Source organism: Pseudochaenichthys georgianus, chromosome 10 (genome assembly GCF_902827115.2).
Source record: "Pseudochaenichthys georgianus chromosome 10, fPseGeo1.2, whole genome shotgun sequence".
NCBI classification, from domain to species: Eukaryota; Metazoa; Chordata; class Actinopteri; order Perciformes; family Channichthyidae; genus Pseudochaenichthys; species Pseudochaenichthys georgianus.
Window position 1 is genome coordinate 21808384 of NC_047512.1, and position 25066 is coordinate 21833449.

A 25066-nucleotide genomic window follows, 5' to 3' on the forward strand; every position below is an offset into this window, starting at 1 on the left:
GCCAAAAAAGCCAGAGATTATGGAATTAAACCAATAAATAAAAGCAAGGATAATTGTGTGTTATTGGTGAGTAAATAACAGTGTGTTATTTTGAAAAGAATAACAAATTAGAAGGAAAAAAAGATTTAAAAAATACAGATTTCAGTATCCTGAGGCTCTGAGCCCCATTTATTTTCCTCACAGACTGCAACAAAAGTCCGAAATTATACGATTTAAAATAAAAGCAATAATTGTGGCTTGATATTGAGTAAGAACATGTTTTTATGAACCACACAGCTTCCGGTCTTCCACGACCGGACCGGAGAAAAAGACGTGCTGCAGGCACGAAACACATTAGCAGTAGAAATACATTGCTTTTAAAATCGTGCTGTGCAACACGAAAAAAAGGGGGAAATCGTGTTGGTGAACACGAATCAATAGATTAAAAATCGTGTTGGTGAACACGAAATGCCATGAGACTGGGTTGCAAGCCCCTGTCACTGTCCCGAAATGGACACCAGATGGACACACGATAAAGGAAATGTTCAAATTCGGCTCTGATCGTAACAACATCGGGCCATTCGTGAGGGCATCTTAAGCCATCGTATGACCGCCGGTGGAGTTTCTCAGGCTCCGGCAGCAACTTCGTGAGCGGTGGCAAAATCTTTGGCATGCCAAAAAATTGCCGAAGGACCTTGCAAAGGTTCATTTTCGTGTTTAATTCGTGTGTCCATTTTGTGCTTCATAAAGGCACTCGTGAGGGCATCTTGTCAAATCATGTCATCTTCGTCTGATCATCGGTGCCATCGGAATGTTTCGGCCCGATGGCACCGATGATCAGATGAATTTGAACATTTTCGTTTGAACATTTTCGTGTGTCTGGTTGTTTTATTGCACAACAAAATCATGTAAACATATTATGTAAATAACCGAATTTGTGTTCTGTGAAACTGAAAAGGATATGACATTGTTTTTGTTACTTTCGTTGCAGTTGTATGTCTTACATTTATTTTAGGTTAACTTCCTGTTTTATTTAGATGCTTTTATTTTGAAGGCGAGTTGACAGGAAGTTGTTGTTACTATGGAAACAACATGACTTGGAAAACTTAATATCTTCTACATATAAAGACGGAGACAGTAAAGAACAAAGTCTGAAAATATCAGTACATTATTATAGTACTTTAACATAATTGTTTTTGTTACTTTCGTTGCAGTTGTATGTCTTAAATGTAATGTAAATGTTGCCTTCATGTGTGGTTCGGGGCCATCTTCGTGCGAAATTCACAATTCCATATTCGTGTGTCCATCTGGTGTCAATTTCGGGACAGTGTGAGTTGAGTGTGACAGGGGCTTTAAGGGATGGATAACAGAGGCACATTTTAAACTCTTATTTGGTAGTTTAACAATGGGGGTAGGGAAAAGTCAATGCATGCAAGAATTGAGAATCTTATCTTTTGAAATGTTTTAGATTTGTAAAAATATTTTTTTAATGTAAACATGAAAACTCTATAATAATAAACACGATACTACTATTGCTTTCACATCATTATTTTCCGCACTGGCTTTATAAGCGAACAGCAGACTTGAGTACATCCTGAAAATAAGCACACAACCAACTGAATCAAGAATCTGTTTGAATAGTTTGTGACCCCTTGAATCAAAATCATATCAAATTGTGAGGAGTTGAAAGATTCACAGCCATATTAAGTAGCCTACATTTGGAGGCCCTGGGATACAAAATATGAACCCAATACAGATTCATAAATTGGGAAGTTTATAGTGTCCACACCATGTCATGTCACAGATTTGCGGATTTTAACTCGGCGATTGATGACAAACAGCGCATGTGAACGAGCTTTCATAAAACGGGACAAGAGAGAAATGGTGAACTCATCTTTGCAGTGGAGATGTGTAGGTCATCCATCCGCCCTTTATGCAGAAGTGTCACCATCAAATATAAGAATGGGGCATGAGGAAAGGAGAGGGGAGGGTGACATGGAGATGGATAGAGCAATAGAGAGAGAGGGAGGGAAAATGGTGAAAGTGAGATTTACACAACCTGGGGCACAGAAAGAAGTGCTAGTATCAGATTACAACTGTGCTGATTGATACTGTTTCCTACAAAGTCCTGGATTAAATTCCTGTTATATTATCCTACTCGAATAGAAAAAGAAAATATTTTGAAATAGAAAAGAAAAACGGTATTTTTTTACAGATTTGGCTTATATCTTTATGATAATATAAATGCTTTATATCTTGTCATTTGCATGTTGAATGTTTGAAAAGTGTGTTTCTTAATTAAGCATTTGCAAAAATGCATTAATAAAAAAAGAAAAATTGTACCAACCCTTGATTTGATGCCTCTGCTAACTGGACAAGCAAGTATGTCCAAAATATCATCACGTTAAACACGCATTAGACAAAAACTAAATAACTTAAAATAATGAATGAAAGAAAAGAAGACAAAGAAAAACTCTTTCCTGAGTTATTGCAAAATGTGATTTGTGAGGTTTCAGTTACCTTGACCTTTGACCACCATCATTTTATCAGTTCATCCTCCTGGTTGACATTTGTTCCAAATAAAAAAAAAAATCCCTTAAAGGTCTCATGTCATGCTTTTCTGGTTATTACCCGTCCCCTTGTGTGTTATGTAGGTTTTTATGCATGTAAACGGTCTGCAAAGTCAAAAACCCTCAAAGTACACACTGTAGCGAGTAAAACTCTAACACAGAAAATACCTCCCCAAAACGCCTCGTTGGAGATACGTCATTGTCCATTTGATTCTTCCGGGTACGCATGATGTCAACCGTACCCGGAACGAAATGGACCAATCCGTGGAGCCGTTGCGTTAAGCCTCTCAGCATCCCCTTCTTCCCGCGTCCATTCGCGATGTTTCGCTGTCTCGCAGACCCCACGCAGCAACCAGGAAATTAACTCAGCTCACATTGTCCGCTCCTCACAACAGCGAGCCGCGCAACGTCCCGTCAACATGGCCCCCAGACCCCACGCAGCATTCTCATCTGTTTGTCCTTACTGGTGTCATTTTCTGGTTGCAAACGCCATTGTAACACATAATCACTGATGTTCCGCTGTAACGGTAGTGGACTCATCAGAACAGAGTGGGCGAGCTGACCATTCAGAGCACACTGGGCTCATGGGAGGGGGCCTCATCTTGCGGAGGGAGCCTAAACTGAGCCAAAAATCATATAACTTTGCGTGGGGCCTCATGTTGACCAGGTACGGCCCTGGTCGGCTGCATTAAATATTACACATCTGGCTTAGTTCTTTATTTATCTACAGAGATTGGGCCTCAGAATAGACCGGAAACTATTCTTTTACCGTTCTGTTTTAATTTCACAATAAAGTTAATAGTAATATTTAGCCGGGTCATGTTAAGACCATCTTTTCTGTGTTGCTGTGGGTTTTTCCCATCGCTTTTGTGTTACAAATATAAATAAACTTGCCTTGCCTAAGGTCTGCTGCATGTTTTTGTTGAATGTGTTATATTTGATGAAAACATTTAAATATTAAGAGTACATACAAAATAGGGGGAAAGTAGAAGGTCAATGATAGAAATATAGAATAGAAAATATCAAGAAGATACTGTATGATCTCTACAATAAAACAATTTAGTGCCGGATGTACAAAGATATTAATAGGAGGATGTGCAAAACAAACAAACAAATTAGGATTTATTAAAACATTAAATAATACTTTAGGTTAAGGTCTTCTTTTAAATACAAGTATCTACAGATACATATTAAGCCCTACAAAGTACTTAACGTCTAATATATTGCATGGTTTGTTTTGGGACTTGACAATCAATTTCCTGCAATGTTAACTATGTTGAAGCACTTATTTTAACCGATATTATACATATTTATTATACTATTATAAGATGTATGCAGATAGAATAAGAAATGTGCAGAATATGACAGTTTAATGGTGGAGGTACACACTTATCGATAGATGTCTTGTAATGCACTGTTGAGGAACCTGCGACCCAAGTTTTTCATTCATTGCAGAACTACACCGTAGTTGTGTATTATGATATGTCAATAAACCTTTGAAAATCTTGAAAGGGATGTGCAAAATAGCAATTATATACAGTTTCTAATGAACGATTAGAGAACGAGTAATGAATATGCTTTTTGCAACCTGGTATCACGGCAAGACGTGAACATGTGACGATTTACCATGCTGGGAGACATGAAGATATCACGATTTCATCCCTTCAAACGTGACAGTTACACGGTATTGTTAACATGGCCCAACCAGTGGAGAAATACCCGGAAATGCCAAGCAAATGCTCTACCCCGACGGTCGGTTGTTATTGTCAATATTAATATAATAATTATTTATTTTGTAATAGTCGACTGGCAGCCTCTGCTATGCCACCTCTCCTATCTGCATGTGGTTGTGTGTGTGTGCATGTATATCCTCTGTGTTTGTGCATGTATATCCTCCCCTGTGTGTGTAATGTGTGTAAACACAACAGAGTGGGGAAAGAAATTTCCCTGTAAGGGATTAATAAAGTTCTTCTTCTTCTTCTTCTTCTTCTTCTTCTTCTTCTTCTTCTTCTTCTTCTTCTTCTTCTTCTTCTTCTTCTTCTTCTTCTTCTTCTTCTTCTTCTTCTTCTTCTTCCATCTTTCAGGAGATTGTGTTAACTCAGATCAATAGGGAATCAAACAAAAGAAGCAAGTGAAACACAACAGCCATATATTTCTTCCTCACTTAAACACATACACACAAATGCATGCAGAAACACACTTATGTATTGGATGAAGACACTGTGTTGACTCATATTCATTCACTGAAGCTAAACTAACTGCAACTCAATGCCAATACAGAATGAAAAAACCCAAATCAGCTATGGTTAAAACAGAGATGACCTAACCTGATCTATGACTTACACTATTCCCCCGAAAAACATTCACCCTAAGAATAACACTGAACAAAATCTTGATTTAGAAGGTTGGACAATCATATTGTACACAATAACTAGTATATATTAACAAAGGTGTCTTTTATCTTCAGAATTAGTTAGAGCTTTTTAAACTTCTCTACTCATTTTTGACTTTCAGGAGCCGAGCATCCAGAATACATATACAGACACACACATACATTCATTCATACATACAGTTGCAAGAAAAACCCTGTGAACTCTTTGGAATTACCTGGATGTCTGTATAAGTTGGTCATAACATGTGTTCTGATCTTCATCTAAGTCACAACAATAGACAAACACAGTCTGCTTAAACTAATACCACACAAACTATTATATGTTTTCATGTTTTTATTGAACACATCATGTAAAAATTCACAGTGCAGGGTGGAAAAATGTGAACCCCTAGGCTAAAGACTTCTTCAAGAGCTAATTGGAGTCAGGAGTCAGCCAACCTGGAGTCCAATCAATGAGACGAGATTGGAGGTGTTGGTTAAAGCTGCCCTGCCCTATAAAAAATACACACCAGTTTTGAATTGGCTATTCTTAAGAAGCATTGCCAGATGTGAACCATGCCTCGCACAGAAGAGCTCTCAGAAGACCTACCATTAAGAATAGTTGACTTGCATAAAGCTGGAAAGGGTTACAAAAGTATCTCTGAAAGCCTTGATGTTCATCAGTCCACGGTAAGACACATGGTCTATACATGGAGAAAGTTCAGCACTGTTGCTACTCTCCCTAGGAGTGGCCGTCCTGTAAAGATGAGTGCAAGAGCACAGCGCAGAATGCTCAATGAGGTGAAGAAGAGTCCTAGAGTGTCAGCTAGAGACTTAAAGAAATCTCTGGCACATGCCAACATCTCTGTTGACGAATCTACGATACGTAAAACACTGAACAAGAATGGAGTTCATGGGAGGACACCACGGAGGAAGCCACTGCTGTCCAGGAAAAACATTGCTTTCACGTTTCACACACACACACACACACACACACACACACACACACACACACACACACACACACACACACACACACACACACACACACACACACACACACACACACACACACACACACACACACACACACACACACACACACACACACACACACACACACACACACACACACACACACACACACACACACACACACACACACACACACACACACACTTCAAAAGCTGTGTGGCAATTTCCTTACCACATACTACTTTGCTATCTCAGATAGGTTTGTCAATAAGACTTTATTACATTTTCACCTCTAAAATTCAGTCAGACTGTGTTGTGAATTTTTGAAGACAGGGTCAGTCTTTAATGAACAGATGTGACTATCAGACAGAGAGGCAGAGTGACATTATTCCAATAGTCAATGCAGTACAAACATTGCAATTCAACTAAAGCAAGATGGACTACTTATATATAGGCTAATTTATTTCAGTGAAGGACATTGTTTGGATACAATCCAATTGCACAATTAATCTTGCACGTGACAAGTTTCACTACATATAGACAAGCATAAAAAGGGCATGGCTTTCTCCAAACAGTACATGCTGTTCAGAAATTTGTAATTCAGTGATAGCAAATGTTGCTTGACGAATTATTTTGGCAGAAAACAGAGCCCTTCCCAGCACATTGTGTAGGGGTGAGGAGTTGAGAGAGAACCCAGGAAATAGATGACAACTCCCCATCCACACCATCAACACACTGAAAACATCTGAACCTCACTCTCTATGTTCATTTTATATAAGATGCATTATATATATATATATATATATATTGAGGGGATATATACTGTATATACACAGCTTCTTTGCTAACTGATTATGTGTTTAATAAAAGAGGTAGCATTGTCCTTGGACCTTTAGAACGCATATTTTTTGTCACAGTGAAGGTGAAATGGGTAGAGAAGGACATTGAAAAGAGTGATGAGCCCTGACACAAGACCAAAGAATGAAGAGAAAAGGCAATTCAATAAATTATTAACCCACTCAAAAAAACATTAGTAAATAACATTTTAAATAAAATGTTTTGAGATGACCCACTGGGAGAGGTGGGTTGAGAGTGAGGGGAAAAGTGCTTTTCTTTAAGACTAATAGAGGAGTGGTTCATTTTACAACCTTTGAAGACAGGGGCGGACATCAGATCCATACACAGAGCTGGACTGGACATTGGAGTACAGCCTACATTTCCCAAGAGCAACAGCTGTTAGTCTGACATTTACTGGGCTTCAAATTGTGAGAAAAACAACGGGGTAGACTGAGTAACAACAACAACAACAACAAACGGTACTCTGCATAATGAACAAGCTGGTACTCAGTTGTGCAATTGAGTGTCCGCATCATCATGTAACTGATGTGGAATCCTAGCAGGGTACATGTTCTTTCTCCACACAGTAGTGGAAATGAATGCTGTAGCATCACACTGTCCCAGAACATATTTTACATATTTAAATATTACATTCTGTGTTTTCATCTGTTTACAATTGCAGTCATATTTTCTGATCACTAGGGGGCAGAACGAATCCAAAAACAATCATTTACACTGAACAAAAATATAAATGCAACACTTTTGTTTTTGCTCCCATTTTTCATGAGATGAACTCAAAGATCTAAAAAAAATTCTATATACACAAAAGAACATTTGCTCTCAAAGATTGTTCACAAATCTGAAAAAAATCTGTGATAGTGAGCACTTCTCCTTTGCCGAGATAATCCATCCCACCTCACAGGTGTGGCATATCAAGATGCTGATTAGACAGCATGATTATTGTACAGGTGTGCCTTAGGCTGGCCACAATAAAAGGCCACTCTGAAATGTTCAGTTTTATCACACAGCACAATGCCACAGATGTCGCAAGTTTTTAGGGAGTGTGCAATTGGCATGCTGACAGCAGGAATGTCCACCAGAGCTGTTGCTCGTGAATTGAATGTTCATTTCTCTACCATAAGCCGTCTCCAAAGGCGTTTCAGAGAATTTGGCAGTACATCCAACCGGCCTCACAACCGCAGACCACGTGTAACCACACCAGCCCAGGACCTCCACATCCAGCATGTTCACCTCCAAGATCGTCTGAGACCAGCCACTCGGACAGCTGCTGCAACAATCGGTTTGCATAACCAAAGAATTTCTGCACAAACTGTCAGAAACCGTCTCAGGGAAGCTCATCTGCATGCTCGTCGTCCTCATCGGGGTCTCGACCTGACTCCGGTTATTGTAAGGAAATATTTGTATGTATTCGTGCAAACTGTGAAGAAGCTTGAAAATGATTTGTGTAGAAAACTGGGCTGGTTTTGGGCCTGCTAACATGTGGTTTTGTGAGGACAAAGGAAGAGGGGGAAGGTGTGGAGTTGACATAGTCATCTCAGATCCCTGTGATAAGGAAGCTGAGCCACTGGGATTGGGGACTTAAGATGTGGGGTGTTGATGATAATTTGGGCAGCCAATCACTGGTCTGGAAGGGAGGTGCAGATAACTCCTCCTTGGGTCAGCGAGGGATATAGACAGAAACCCCGCTGTGTTCGGTCTCTTTCTCCTCTGGCTGGCTGGCTGGCTGGCTGGCTGGCTGGCTCACGTGAGTATCAGGTAAATGTGGGATCCCACAGAACTGTATGTAATTTACTGTATTGATTGTACTTGATTGTATTGCATTGCATATTACCATTAAAGTGGATTATTGTTAAACGGTTACTTGTAGGTTCTGGGTTTCCTTCCTGTAAGATAACGGCTTGTAGGAACGCGAGGAGATTTAAGAAAGTGGACAAGTTGTCTACCAAATCTCCTAACATTATCTACATCTTTCTATTACTATGTGTGATGTACAGCATAGCATGTATATGTAAAAACTAGCATGTCCTTCTTGAAAGTTACGTACGTCACAACAACACAAACAAGGATCCATGTTAAGTGCCAACCAGTGGACCTAATATAGTAAAACAAGGGTAAGCGAACCTGTACCAAGTGTTTTCAATGTCCTAACAGCTAGATCTACTTCAAGCACAACACACAGACAGATACAAAAGTAAACATGATGGAATAAGAGCGACAACTTCCTTTGGAATATCGACACCATCTTCAACTACATCAATCTCCATGGTGATGTTATCGTTGTGGCATCAAGGCGCAGCTGGCAGTCGCTCAAGGTGACAAAGATCAAAGCAGCTCATTGACTCTGAACATTGTGTCATTTCACACTAGGCTAACAGCACAAACCCACTTTCAGGGGGCAGGAGGTGAAAGAGACTTTCAGAAAGAGACAGTAAAACAGAAAGGGAGACTAAACTGAGGTGTAGCTTTTACTACAGTATACACAACACCTTTGTGAGTGCAACAGCTACACCACAGAGGAAAATGTACCTTTAGCTTACAAGAGAGGAACAACACTGGGTCTTATAACAGAGGAGAAAACGATGGCAGGGTGACATGTCCGCCTCACCATTAGACTTGTGTGGAATAGCAAAGAAAATAAAGGGAGAGACACTGCCTTAATGTGTGTTTTATTCTGTTACTTACAAATAACAAGCCACTGTTTACAAGCCATCAGCATGTGGCCGCAGCTGGAGTCTGATCTGAACCTGATCACACACCACGCTTCTGTACATGCTAGGTTATCACTATCAAATCATAATTTAACCTACAGTGATATTTGTTTCTTCTCCTGTCAGAATGATCACATAATCGTCTTCTTTCTTCCCTTTTCTGAATCTCTGAACCTTAACCTGGTGAAATAAATAAAATAACCTTGCATCATCAAGTTCAAACTCGCTTGATATTTCCACATCACAGCTTTGTACCACTCATGCTATAGTTTCTATTTCTTGTCACTAGGTTTTGTGTTTCACACAGGGATACTAAACAATAGATTACTACAGCAGAAAAAAGATTGAAAAATGTTATAAATTGACAGAAGGAAAATGAGACCGATGCCCATAAAATAAAGTTGTCAAAGCTGTTTTATGTACAATCAAAGAAACACATCCATGGGGAAGAAAAACTTGGTTGTTTCCTCTCTGTGTGACACGCTGTGTAAGTCAAATCTTCAAGCAAAACGTGTCACATTTTTGAGAGTGGAGCAAAGTGAACATTTTCTCCTGTTTTCGTTTATCAACTTGTGGATTGGCCTCAGGTTCATCTATCAGTGCTTAACCTGTCGGCCTTCTGGTCACTGTAAAAATACAGTTTCATTTTGAGGAAATTATAACAGGGATGAGAGAAAATGCATTTTCTTATCACACACCTGCACAATCACAGGGACATATATCAACATATCAATATAATCAAAAGCGATTGAGAGAAATTCCAAATGCAATATGTCACCTTACGTCCTTGAATGATGTCTGCATACATTTGGATACCCAAGTAAGTTCAGAGAAAGAGAAATAATGTGTGAAGGAAGGCTGAGGATAGAAATGACCGCATGACTGAACCACACAGGTGGGAGAGCAGAAAGATGTAGTGACACTGATAAGAGGAGAAGAGGAACAGGAGAGGTCAGGAGAGTGCAGAAGGGAGGGGATGAAAGAGGTGGCTCTGAAAAATGATAACTGAGAGAGAGGGGAGTTTGATCCGTTTAAAACTGGAACTCAATTATGACGCAGGGGTCAGGATCACCTCATCACACTCAGCCACCTTTCATTTCATTTAAAACCTTTATTTAACCAGGTGAATCCCATTGAGATAATCGATCTCTTTTTCAAGGGAGACCTGCAGCAAGTAGGTTACACATGAAGACATAAAAACAGAAAATAACAGAAAAACAAAAAGGACATCATATAACATAGTTACAGGGTTACAATGTACATACCTATCAACATTTACAGGTACCAAAAGTATCAAATTGCATAGCATCTATCCAAGCTTTAAAAACATGCAGTGGAACCAAATTGCTCAGTTTCCATTCTTTTTGCAGACTGTTCCAAGCAAGAGGAGCAGCACACATAAAAGCTTTCGTACCTAAGTCAGTCCTAGCACTTGGCACATGTAACAAAACCACATCATGTGATCTCAGGCAATAGCTACTTGCAACTCTCCATGTGATCAGAGAGCAGATATAAGATGGTAGTTTACCCAACATGGCTTTGTAGATGAACATGTGACAAAGACTGAGCCTCCGTACAGTAAGTGAAGGCAAATCTGCCCTGGCATACAGGGTACAGTGATGAGTAAGTACTTTACAATTAGTAACAAATCTCAGTGCACTGTGATAGGCGGCATCTAACTTGATCAGGTAATTGGCAGGTGCATTCATATAAATCAGATCACCATAGCCCAGCACAGGTAAAAAGGTTACAGAGACTATTTCCTGGCCTCAATTGAGAAAAAGGACTTGTTTCTGAAAAAGAAACCTAGCTTCACCCTCAGCTTTCTAAGCAGATTATTGACCTGTAGTTTAAAAGGGAGGCAATTATCAAGCCAGATACCAAGGTATTTATAACAGGCAACCACTTCAAGTACTTTTCCAAAGTGGTCTCTGGTGTCTTTTTGGCTTTTGAAAATAGCATTACCTTAGTTGTATCAACATTTAAAATAAGCTTTAGTTCAGAGAGCTGAGTCTGAATAATATTAAAAACAGCCTGTAATTTAACAACAGCCTCCTTAATGGAGGGACCTGCACACAGGGGCGCCGCCAGGGATTTTGGGCCCCATGAAAATATATCACATTGGGCCCCACCACCAGGCACAGGCCACTTTGTTTATAAATTACCTCGAGGGCCGTACCAAATGGTCTAGCGGTCCGTATATGGCCTGGGGGCCGGAGGTTCCCCACCCCTGCTTTAATATAATAACATTAGTATTAATATCATAACCAAAATGTCGGTGATTAACATTTTGTTTACCTAATACAGACTGATCACTCAAGGCTTCAAACTGTCCATCATCCAAATAGACTAAAAGCAGTTTTTTGTTTTATGTAGATCATTGGCTATGTGGGAAAATACTGTGTTTGAAATGTATAATTAAAATTAGATGTTAGCTTTTTGTTTTCATATATATTTTTTTTGTATTCCAGTCTCCCTTCAAATATGTTAAGCGGCATGTCAATCAACACAATGCTGCTCACCACACCTTTTCTTGTGAAAAACTGGGTGACATGCTGTCGCCCTTTAGTCCCTCTCTCTTGTCTTTCTCTCCTTTCTCCTCTTTTCTTAGAGCCTGACTTTTTGAGTCGTTGAAACATGGTACAACAACACACGTACGTAGGCTAAGTACTAGCATCCCTCCTCACATGCTTTCACTCTCTGCAAGTGCCGGTGCCGCACCGCGTTTGGAGGCAGGACCAAACCATTACATGTAAATAGAAGGGGGTGTACAGAGGCTTTGGGTAAACTTAACTTTTGGAAGAAAATAAGTTAAATGAATCATAAGTTTATCAATATAACGTTCTATTAATGTTAATTATTGAGGATTGATGAAAGGTTACTTACATTTTTTATGGGGCCCCCGTCAGTCACGGGCCCTTAGAATCGTCCTAACTTTTCACCCCCTTACGGCACCCCTGCCTGCACAGTACATCACGGTATCGTCCGCATAAAAATGTAAAGTTGCTCCATCCACATTTTGACCTAAACTGTTGATATAGATGGAGAATAAAAGTGGACCTAAAACAGAACCTTGGGGAACACCATTAGTAATGTTTAACCACTCAGAAGTGAGCCCATCAAACTGAACACATTGGGACCTTTCAGCGAGGTAGTTCACAAACCACCCCACTGCATGGCTGGATATGCCAATACTGAGTAGCCTCTGCTTCAGGATATTATGATCGAAGGTATCGGACGCTTTGGAAAGATCAATAAACAGAGCTGCACAACTCTTTTTGTGTCCGCAATATCATTCACCACTTTCATTGTCGCAGTAATGGTGCTATGTTGCTTTCTGAAACCTGAGTGATGTTTACACAGGGTGTCATTTTTACATAAAACACCTTTACCTGCTCACTCACTAGGCTTTCAAGAACCTTGGCCAGAACAGACAATTTAGAGATGGGCCTATAACTATTTAATAAGGTGGCCTCCCCTCCTTTTAAGGCAGGACATATGCTGACTTCCATACTTTTGGAATTGTGTTTGCGCTGAGGGAGAGGTTAAAAAGAGTAGTAAGAGGTGGTGCAATAAAATCTGCAGCTATCTTTAAAAAGAAAAGTTCTACGTTGTACGGGCCAGCCGGTTTCTTTGGATCTAACTTGGTTAAGGCTTCATGAACAACATCAATAGTAAAAGAAGAAAAACTGAAAGGGTTTTCCAAACCACATTTTTCAGAGTCACAGACTGTGGTGTTCACAGAAGCAGAATTAGTAACAGAATCAAACATAGAGCCACAGGACACAAAATGCTCATTAAAACAATTTAACATTGTGGCCCTGTCCGATATAGTGCCAGATGCTGCGGTAAGGCAAGGAGGTAGCTCATTACGGATTTCACCGGTGGATATCGATAATGGCTTTCCAAAATGTTCTAGGATTATTCAGGTTTTTTGTGGTAACTGACAGATAATACTTAGACTTTGATTTGCGATGTGAAGCTATTTCTTAGCTGCCTAAAACAAAGCCATTCTACCTCTGAGCCTGATTACCTAGCCTTTGCCCAGGCCTTGTTTCTCTCATGTAGGAGACTAGACAATTCAGCAGAGAACCAAGGATTGTCTCGTCCCTTCACTCTAAATGTACGCAGGGGTGCATGTCTATCAATGATCTCCATAAAACCAAGATAAAAATAAGACCATGCAGTTTTAACATCATCACACGGATCGATTTTCCCCCAATCAAAACCAAACAGATCATGTACAAAACCCTACTCAACAACATGTTTTTTGTCTCTCTTTAGATAATGCGAGATTTACCCTTTTGGACCTTTGTGTCCCTAATTGTGGCTACAACACAGTGGTCACTCACATCATTTGCAAATACTCCCACAGATGAGTATTTATGGAGAAAATTAGTTAAAATGAGATTAATTAAGGAGGATTTATTAGGGGACTTAATACTAGGGCGAGTAGGACTCTATAATCTGAGTAACATTCAATGAGATACAAAGTTTTTTTTAAATCCTCTGACACTGTAGTTAACCAGTCCCAGTTAAAATCGCCAAGTAGCACTATTTCCTTGTAGTCAAGTTGAGATAAAAGATTTGCTAACGAAGACAAAGAGTCCTTTACTGCTGAGGGGGGTCTGTAACAGCCCACCACCATGACCTGTTGACCCTTTGCCACTTCAATATTCAAGGCTAAAAATTCGAGTTGCTTACTGATTGATTTGGAAACCAACGTGGTTACACTAAACTTATTCTTCACATAAATGGCAACGCCACCACCTTTATTAGGTTGGTAGGTACGATACACATTGTAACCATTTAAGGAGATGTCAGAGGCCAAAATAGATTTATTTAGCCACGTTTCTGATAAAACAATGACATCAGCGTCAGTCGAGCTTGCCCAAATGCGGACAAAATCTATAGGTTACTTACGTAACCCCAGGCTCAAAGTAACATGAAGTGAGATGTCTCACTATGGGATGCGCCTCATCGCGGAGCAAACAGAAGCATTAATCTCATTACGCCAATCCTGATTGGCTGGTGATCTTGACGTCAGCGTCAGGGAATTCACCCCCTATAAGTAGCTTGCGCCACGACGCATGCGTCATTCAAAATAAGCACCTCTTCTCGCTTCACCATAGCAAGGAGGGCCGTCTGGTGAGACATCTCACTTCATGTTACTCTGAGCTCTGGGGTTACGTAAGTAACCTATAGTTCTCATTCATAACACTCTGTTCGATGTCTCACTATGGGATATTGTAGCTCCCGTATTGCCAGACGAGTTTATCTCAAAAATCACCAAACCAACCAGAACTTAACAGGTAGAGCTCTGACTCAACCAGGTGCCCAGCACTGCTTGAGTCACACTGGGAGCAGAACGTCCAGCCTGTTAAGAGGCGGACAAAAGTGAGCGGCGAGGACCAGCTCGCCGCTACACCAATGTCTTGGATGGGAGACATCCTGGACAGAGCCCAGGATGCAGCCAGACCCTGAGTCGAAAGAGCTCGCGGACCCGTGGGTGTCTGCGCACTCTGACTCGTATGGGCCCCAAAGCAATTGCTTCCACAAACCAGTGGGAGAGCCGTTGCTTAGTAACAGGCTTGCCCTTATAAGGATTAGCCCAGGACACAAGGGGTTGGTCATTATGACGAAGCACCCTTGATCTGTCCCTGTACGTGCATAAAGCATGGGCTGGACACGGCAAATCCGGCCGCTGTTCCCCGGAGGAATACAGTGGCGGGGAGGATGCCTCAATGTCAAATGTGGTACCTGAACCAACCGCCTTAAATAAAGGCAGGGTTGGGCTTCAACCACACTCTGTTTGCCCTGGGGCGAACTGAGTGCATGAAGACTGTACAGATAGTGCATGAGTGCCACTGGCTCGCTTGGCAGCTGCCAGGGTCAGCTTCATGTCACACTGTATTCAGATTGTACCACTCACGGGCCAGGCCCATAGAGCCAAGCGCTCTGGGTGTGGGTGAAAGATCGCCCCCCCCCGCTTGGGACAGTATGTCCCTGCGTAGTGGGAGCTGCCATGGCTGCCCGCACAGCAGCTGATATATCTCCGCTAGCCAGTACATTGCTGGCCAGTGCGGAGCTATCAGAATAAGTGTGTGCCATTGCTCTGTCACTCTGGCCAGAGTTGGGGGTATCAGAGCCAGGGGTGGGAACGCGTACAGAAGGCCCGAGGGCCAATTGTGCGCGAGTGCATCCACGCCTAACAGTGTATTTAGATCGCGCATCGAAAAGAACAGCTGACACTGAGCGTTGTCTTTCGATGCGAACAGATCCACAGCGGCTCTGCCGTAACGCACCCACAGCTGGCTCACAATCCTTGGATGTAGAGTCCAGTCTGCATAAAGTGGTGCACATCTGGACAGTAGATCTGCCCCGAGGTTCATCACTCCCGATACGTGCGTCGCTCTCAGAGAGAGGAGACGTCTACCGCTCCATAGGATCAGTTTGCGCGCCAGTGTGTGTAACTGGAGAGAACGCAAACCCCCTTGGAGGTTTATATACGATATATTGTGGTCGTATTGTCTGTCCTCGCGAGGACGTGATGTCCCCTGAGGAAAGGCAGAAAGCGTTTTAGGGTGAGAAACACTGCTAAAAGCTCCAGGTAATTTATGTGCGCCCGCTGGAGGTCTCTGCTCCAGAGACCCCTCACCGGGCGACCTTCATAAATACCTCCCCAACCTGTCAGACATGCGTCCGTCTGCGCGGGGCACAACATGCTCTTCTCTGTGTTTATTATGAAACCCAGGTTGAGCAGGTGCTTTACGAGGACATTTGTCTGCGTAATAGCCTCCTGCTCCGACGGTGCGAGAAGCAGCCAGTCGTCCAGGTAGGTCGCCAGGCGAATACCCTGTTGTCTTAACGGGGCTATCGCGGCTTCCGTACATCGTACAACACCCTTGGACTGAGAGACAGACCGAAGGGGAGTACTCTGTATTCATAAAAGATCCCCTGAAATGCGAATCTCAGATATTTCCTGTGTGGGTAATATACTGGGATGTGAAAATACGCATCTTTCAGGTCGACTGATGTAAACCAGTCGTTTTGTCGCACGAGCCGCAGCAGAGATGTGTGAGTGAGCATTCTGAACTTATATCTTTTTAGATATTTGTTCAGAGCCCTCAAATCTAGTATTGGCCGAATTCCGTTCCCTCCCCGTTTGGGAACGAGGAAGTACTTGGAATAGAAGCCGCCCTGACTCTGCTCGGCGGGTACAATAGATATAGCCCTCTTTTCTAGGAGTGAGAGAATCTCTCTCTCCAGAATATGGGCTGACTCTCCTCCGGCCTGCGAATGCAGAATGCCCGAGAAGCGAGGGGGGGTGACAGCAAATTGGAGTCTGTAGCCCCGTGTTACTGTCTTGAAAACCCAAGCAGATGATGTGAGCATCTTCCACTGCATGCTCCTTAGAGCCAGTGAGGATGTCACATCTCCTCCCCTCTGACTCTCTATTTGTTGTGTTATGGGGCCCTCTAGTGTCTGAACACAGTGGTGCCCCTTTTCGACAATCCCCACCGGCACTGCGCATGACGGTGGTGCCTTCACAACCCCAGCCGGCACTGCGCATGCGTGGTGGTGCCCTTAAAGCCCCAGCCGGCACTGCGCATGCGTGGTGGTGGTGCCTTCACAGACCCGTCAACAATCCACCTTTTGAGAGATGCCGTAGCTGCTCTCAGAAGGGGAACAGTTGACGGGCTGTTTATTGGTTTTTTATTGTTTTTCTTTTCATTTTTTTTGAGCTGCGCCCTCGGCCTGAAGCCTGGATGCGTCAGCGGCAAATGTTTTATGACAGAAAAATCAACCAATGTGTGACATGTGTTTGTGCGGACTTGAGGATGGTGTCGAGGCATCTCTCGAGGCGGCGGGAACACATTTAGAGCTGGGGAACCATGGACTTCCAGCTCTGTCACAGAGGGGAGAAGGAGGGGCTGTCACGCCGCTCGCTTCTTCTTCCTCGACTGCTGGCCGAAATTCTGGGTTGGCTGCGCCTGAGCTGCAGCCGGAACCGGAGATTTTCTAGGCCAGCTCGCCCTCGTCTCCAGCCTGGGCTGGGGACTCGGGGCGGGCTGCGACCTCTGCGTCTTCGGTGTTTTAAACCGAGCAGTGTTCGAGGCAGCTTGGGCGAAGGACTGCTGCTGCGAAGGACTGCTGCTGCGAAGGACTGCTGCTGCGAAGGCAGCGGCTGGACCCTTCGAGGGAGGCAGAGGTGGAGTGCCTCGTCCTCCTTCTTTTTCGACTCACACCTCCTTTGCATGGAGGTGAGAGCAGAGCCGAAAATTCCCTCGGGAACGATGGGCATATCCAGCACATCCTCCCTTTCCCAGTCTGGGAGGTTGGTGAGGTTGAGCCATCTCGCTCTTTCCGGCACCACCATGATCCCCATTGCCTTGCCCGTGGCCTGGACGGTGCAGCGTTGGACACGGAGACAAATGTCCGTGCCATCTCGTCAAGAGTGGCTGCCCCCGGGTTACCCGACAGGTCCTCGCAGAGCTCCGCTTGGTAAGTGGTTAGCAGCGATGACACATTCAGGGCCCTGGCGGACAATGCTGCGGCTTTGTAGGACCGTTCAGTCATTATCGACTGAAATCGGTCCGACTTTGCTGGCAGCGTGGGGTTCCTGCTTGGTGACGGGCCCATCCTCGGTAGGAGGTGGGCCGCTACCAGCGGTTCCATGGGCGGTATGTGGAGCAGGCCGAGCTTCTCCATTCCGTCACAGTCTAGGGAGGAGGCACCCTGGATTGGGACCTTGTTGCTGAAGGGCCGGTCTCTCCACGAGACCGACACCTCATCCAACATCTCGGGGAAGACCGGAAGGAGTTGCCTCTTCGTCCGCGCTGCTTGGGGAAAATGTTTCCCTTCGTAGCGGGACCTGGAGGTCTCCTTGGCCATTTCAGGCCACGGGATGTCGAGTCTGGCCACGGCGCGTTTACACACGGCCTGCAGGTCCATGCTCAGACAGGGCGAAGCTGGTGTGCTATCGCCCGGGAGAGCAGCCCTCGCTCCAGGCTTTGCAGTCTGAGCCGATGACATGAAGATGTCCTCTTCATGTTCATTCGACTCGGACAGGAGGAACGCCAAGGCGTCCTCTTCGTCCTCATCGTAGTCTAGCTCGAGGACATCCTCCGCGGGTGAGACCATGGTGAGGTCTAACCGGGAGCCCCAGCTCGGTAAAGCGTGGGGTCCCGTTCCCACGCGTCTTGCCGTCACCGGGTCCCGGCCTGCCAGGGCGCGGGATTCTGGTTCTGCAGCCATCGCAGATAATGAGCCCCAGACCGACACGGAGAGGGGTTCACTCTCTGCGGCGGACGCCCCCGCATCTTGACTGCCGGCCGGCAGGTCAGTGGACATGGGGGGGTCCTGCTCCGACAGGCTAGCTTGGCGTGCTAGCCGTCGGCGGAGGCTCTTCACGGTGAAGCGGACACAATGTCCGCACGAGCCGGGGTTGTCGATAGCGCCTCGGGCGTGTTCCAGCCCGAGGCAGGACGAGCAGACCTGGTGTGTGTCTGTGCCCGAGATCTTCAACCCGCAGCCGCAGAGTCGAGCCACCGAGTCCCTGACTCCTCTGGTGTGAGGGAGAGGGGCGTCCATCTTGTTCGCCTCGTGGCGTGGAGAGGGCCCGCTCTCAACAGGTAAAATGGGAGAAAAAGATGTTACCACCCTGTCCTTAATCCGGAGAAAAGGACGGTGTGGGTCTTTTATTCCCGGAGAATACTGACTGGTGTGACAGTATGCTCCTTTAATCCTTTCCTCCTCCGTGGGGAAGAGAAAAAAAACAAAAAACTTCCTCGCTACCGTGGTGTCGTTAGTGAGGGAGCAACACACCTGTTGCTAGCTTGAAAAAATCAGACCTACCTTACTTTCCGGGGAAGAGAAGGGCGAGGTCGATTTTAATACTAACTGGCATTAGTATTACCGTCTTCCTGCGAAGCAGAAGGAGTAGCCGGCGAGCGCCCGTCGACCGAAATGGATATTTGGGTTCAGTCTGTGGACCGTTAAGCTTGTCCGGCTACTATAGAGATGTGCTCTGAAGCGAGAAGAGGTGTTTGAATGACGCATGCGTCGTGGCGCAAGCTACTTATAGGGGGTGAATTCCCTGACGCTGACGTCAAGATCACCAGCCAATCAGGATTGGCGTAATGAGATTGATGCTTCTGTTTGCTCCGCGATGAGGCGCATCCCATAGTGAGACATCAAACGGAGTGTTATGAATGAGAACTAGTTTAGATAAAAGACTGCGCACATTCAAGTGGATGAATCCCAACCCAGACCTAGATTTAAAATCAGCAGGAGTAGCGATCTGACTACTACTACTGGGCGGACCAGGGTTAGGTTGTACCTTTCCAGATAGCAATAATAACATAAAAACCAGGCATTTTTTTTCTCTTAATCGACACACATAAATTGTCATCTACTTAAAAATCTCCAGTAAGGTCTGTGAAAGTGTGATTAGAGCTCAAGAAGCAGTCCTGAAGAACCATCATGGCAGGCAAGCAAAAAAGACAAACATAGTTTGCCGAACTGATTGACTCTCATCCATCTCAACGTCAGCAAAACAAAGGAGCTGATTTTGGATTACAGGAAGAAGCAGGGAGAGGGACACGCCCATCACCAACAATGGAGTGGAGAGAGTCAGCAGCTGCAGGTTCCTTGGGGTCCACATCACTGAGGACCTGAGATGGACTCTTCACAGCACCACCATCACCAAAACAGCTCGACAGCGGCTCTTCTTCCTCCGCAGGCTGAGGAGGTTCAAAATGGATTCCAGGATACTCTGCAACTTCCACAGGTGCACCATGGAGAGTATCCTGACTGGCTGTATCACGGCCTGGTACGGCGGCTGCACCGCCCTCAATCGGAAGCCCCTACAGATGGTGGTGAAAACTGCAGAGAACATCACCAGGATGGAGCTGCCATCCATGGAGGACCTTTACTCCCAGCGGCTCAGGAAGAAATCCCTCAGGATTATAAAAGACCCCCATCACCCCAGCCACAAACTGTTCAGTCTGCTGCCGTCTGGCAGGCGTTACCGCAGCATCCAGGCAAATACCACCAGACACAGAGACAGCTTCATCCCGCAGGCAATAAGACTGTTAAGTACATTTTGACGCTAATACTTTTTAACTTAAGTAATATTTGAAATCAGGACTTTTACTTATAATGGAGTCCATAGTATTTTTAATTATATTCAAGTAAAGGTTCTAAGTACTTCTTCCAATTGTGCACTAAGTGCAGTACAGTCTTTTCATCCTCTTTTTATTTTACAAAAAAGCATCTAGAGAAGAGCCATCACACCCAAAGTGAGACTCACATTTCTCTTTTATGGATTTGTTTTCATTTATCAGCAGAAGGTCCTTGTTTGTCCTAGAAATCTATTATAGTATCACGTTTTACAATGTCAATACCAAAGACACAAAGACATTACATTTGTTTATGAAACCACTATTTTATCTCTAAAAGAAAAACATGGAAGACACATAAATAGAAATTAGAAGATGAGGGAAGAAGGATAGCAAGAATGATTTCCGGTTGCCTTGTCTCAAGGTTCTTTATTGTCAAACTAACATAGCTACAGAGTAATTATTTCGTTGAGAATTTTAGGTCATAGGCTTCTCCAACAATGCAACACAATAATACAGATAAGCAGACAATAGTAAAGCAATATTAAAGTATATTATTTTAAAAGTAATACAAAAAGAAAAATAGTTCTAAAAAAAGTGGAATAGTGCAATACGAGTCTATATACAAGTTATTGGAATGATATATTAGATAATAGATAGATAATTACTAAGTAGCAGATTAATTTTATGAAATAGTTTCAGCAGTTCAGTTGTTTAAAGTACAGAAAGTCAAAGTACTTATGTTGCACAATGGATCATTTTATAATAATGTAAAGTATTGACAGCTAAATGTACTACAAGCATCACAAGTAAAATTACACATTATGCAGAATAGATTTTTTAATAGTGTTAAATTATCCTGTTTTTATCAGTAACATGGAAGAGAATTTTAGTTTTGTAGTTTGTGGACCAAATCTAGATACTTCAAATACTGTGCAGATTAGTAGTATAGTACTGTATTATACCATTTCAGCAAATCGTGTGTTTCGATGTGTGCAAGGGCCCAGTGGCGGAGCCAGGATATTTTCAGTGGGGTGGCCAGGATGGAACGAGTGATCATTTTGGGGTGGCATTGAAATCACTATTATATGAACATAAAAATACATCGCACTATACAATAACGGGTTATTTAAGGCACCGACAACACACCTCTACATTATTTGGGATTAAGCTAGTGGTGGAATAGATCAAATGGAGTGAGCGGAAGGAGGAACCTATTGCGGTGAGCACGTTGCACGTTGTAACTTCCGGTTGTTGTTGTTTTCATCTCCGGGTATCCCGTGTGCCTGTTCTGTTGCTGATAGCTTATTAACTTAAACTTAATCGATCGTTTTAAAACTCTTGATCACGGCAACTGCCTGACGTTGTAATCACACGTTACTACAGCTTAAGCACTCACAACTCTCCTTCTCTTAGCGACTGTAACTCCACAGTTGCCTACACTCTTTTCGGGTTTGCTAACGGTAGCTACTTTAGCTTGATAGCTAGCCATGGCTCTTTCCCCACCTTCTGGTGCTATTTCCTGCTCTTCCTGTCTCATGTTTGGTTACTTCCCGGCCTCCCTTACTGGTAAGGATACATGTGTTAAATGTAGTATAGTTGTTAGGTTGGAGGCGGGAATCATAGCCATAGAAGCCCGGCTCCGCATCTTAGAAAGTAACTCAGTTAAAGTAAAGCCCATGTTAGCATGTGCGGACCGGCAAAATGTAGCTCCTCTTAGCCGTCCCCCGGCAACTCCCGAGCAGCAGGGAGGCTGGGTGACTGTTCAGAAGGGGCATAACGCGAAACCCGCAGGTCCCCACCAACCCGTTCACGTATCTAACAGATATTCCCCACTCAGCGAGACACCCGCTGAGAAGCCAACTCTGGTTATTGGTAGCTCTATTATGAGACACGTGAATTTAGAGACCGAAGCCTCCACAGTCACATGCATTCCGGGGGCCAGAGCGGGCGACATTGAGGCGCATCTTAAACTGCTGGCTAAAGATAAACGTAAATACAGTAGGATTGTTATTCACGTCGGTGGTAATGATGTTCGTTTACGCCAATCAGAATGCACAAAACTTAATGTGGAGTCGGTGTGTAGTTATGCTAAAACAATGTCGGACACCGTAATCTTCTCTGGTCCCCTCCCCAATCTGATCAATGATGACATGTATAGCCGCATGTCATCATTTCAGCGCTGGTTGTCTTGGTGGTGCCCAGCAAACAATGTGGGCTTCGTAAATAATTGGACAGCCTTCTGGGGAAAACCTGGTCTGATTAAGAGAGACGGCATTCACCCTACTTTGAAAGGTGCAGATCTCATTTCGGCAAACATTTCAGGGCTTTGTGGACGTAATCCATGACAAACTGGAGTTGAGACCAGGAGGCAGAGTCGCAGTCTTACACGCTTCTCTGCGCTCTCTCCTAGGCAGTCACCCATAGGAATCCCGAACCCAATAAAATACCCAATATTAGCGGTGTGTGTGTCTGCCCAAGGACAATTTAATGTAAAACCTAATAGAGGTGTCATACATAATAACCTAATAAAAGTAAATGTAACAACTACTACAGTGCAACAAAACAGGAAGATTAAATGTGGTCTCTTAAACATAAGATCTCTAGCATCTAAAGCAATATTGGTAAATGATTTAATATCAGATTATAATATTGATATATGCTGTCTCACTGAAACTTGGTTGAGACATGAAGAATATGTCAGCATAAATGAGGCCACTCCACCCAGCCATGTCAACACTCATATTGCTCGAGGCACGGGCCGAGGAGGTGGAGTTGCAGCAATCTTTGACTCAAGTTTACTTATCAATACTAAACCAAAATGTAATTATACCTCTTTTGAAAGCCTCGTTTTTAGTCTTACGCATCCGACCTGGAAAACTTTGCAGCCAATCTTATTTGTTACAGTGTATCGTGCACCAGGTCCTTATTCAGAATTCTTATCAGAATTCTCTGAGTTTTTATCAACTTTGGTTCTTAAAACAGACAAAGTAATTATCGTAGGTGACTTTAATATTCATGTTGACGATGATAAAAATAGCCTTACTGTTGCATTTAACTCTATATTAGATTCTGTTGGTTTCTGTCAGAGTGTAAATAAACCAACCCACTGTTATAATCACACTCTCGACCTTGTTCTGACTTATGGTATTGAAATTGAGCAACTATTAGTCGAACCGCATAATCCTGCTTTATCCGACCATTTCTTAGTAACTTTTGAAGTACTGTTACTAGACTACAAAGCATTAGTCAAAAGCTCTTGCAGCAGAAACCTATCTGTTAGTGCTATAGCCACATTTAAGGAAGAGATTCAACCAATACTTAACTCGATAGCATGTCTGCATGTAGGGGAGGAAACTTATACAAAATGTACACCACCCCAAATTGATCATGTTGTTGATAGTGCTATAGATGCGCTGCGAATACAATTAGATTCTGTTGCTCCTTTGAAAAAGAAGAAAATAAAACAACATAGATTAGCTCCATGGCATACTCTCAATGAATATAAGAAAGCACTGCGTAAAGCGAGAGCAGCCTACTACTCTTCATTAATAGATGAGAATAAGAATAATGCAAGATTTCTTTTCAGCACTGTAGCCAGGCTGACAGAGAGCCACAGCTCGATTGAGCCTTCTATTCCCTTAGCACTCAGTAGTAATGATTTTATGTGCTTTTTTAACGATAAAATTGTTACTCTTAGAAACTAAATTAATGACCTCTTGCCTTCGACCAGTATAGTGTTATCAACAGCTCCCGGAATCGTAAGTTATAATATTACACTAGATAGTAAACTAGAATGCTTTTCAGCCATTAACCTTGAACAATTACATTCAATGATTCTCTCTTCTAAACCATCAACGTGTATGTTAGACCCAATTCCAACTAAGCTGTTGAAGGAAGTTTTTCCATTAATTAGCACTTCTTTATTAAATATTATGAATATGTCTTTATTATCAGGCTATGTTCCACAATCATTCAAAGTAGCAGTGATAAAACCGCTTCTTAAAAAGCACAACCTCGATCCAGAGGTTTTAGCCAACTATAGACCTATTTCTAATCTTCCGTTCCTCTCAAAAATTCTTGAGAAAGCGGTCGCAAAACAGTTGTGTGATTACTTAAAAAACAATGATTTATTTGAAGATTTTCAGTCTGGCTTTAGAACACATCATAGCACAGAGACAGCTCTGGTTAAAGTCACAAATGATATTCTAATAGCCTCAGACAAGGGACTTGTCTCTATTCTTGTTTTGCTCGATCTTAGTGCTGCATTTGATACTATCGACCATGATATCCTATTGCAAAGACTAGAGCACTTAGTTGGCATACAGGGAACTGCTTTAGGCTGGTTTAGGTCCTATCTATCTGAACGCTCTCAGTTTGTACGTGTTAACGATGAATCTTCCACGCAAACCAAAGTTAGCCATGGAGTGCCACAGGGCTCAGTGCTCGGACCTATTTTGTTCACATTATATATGCTTCCGT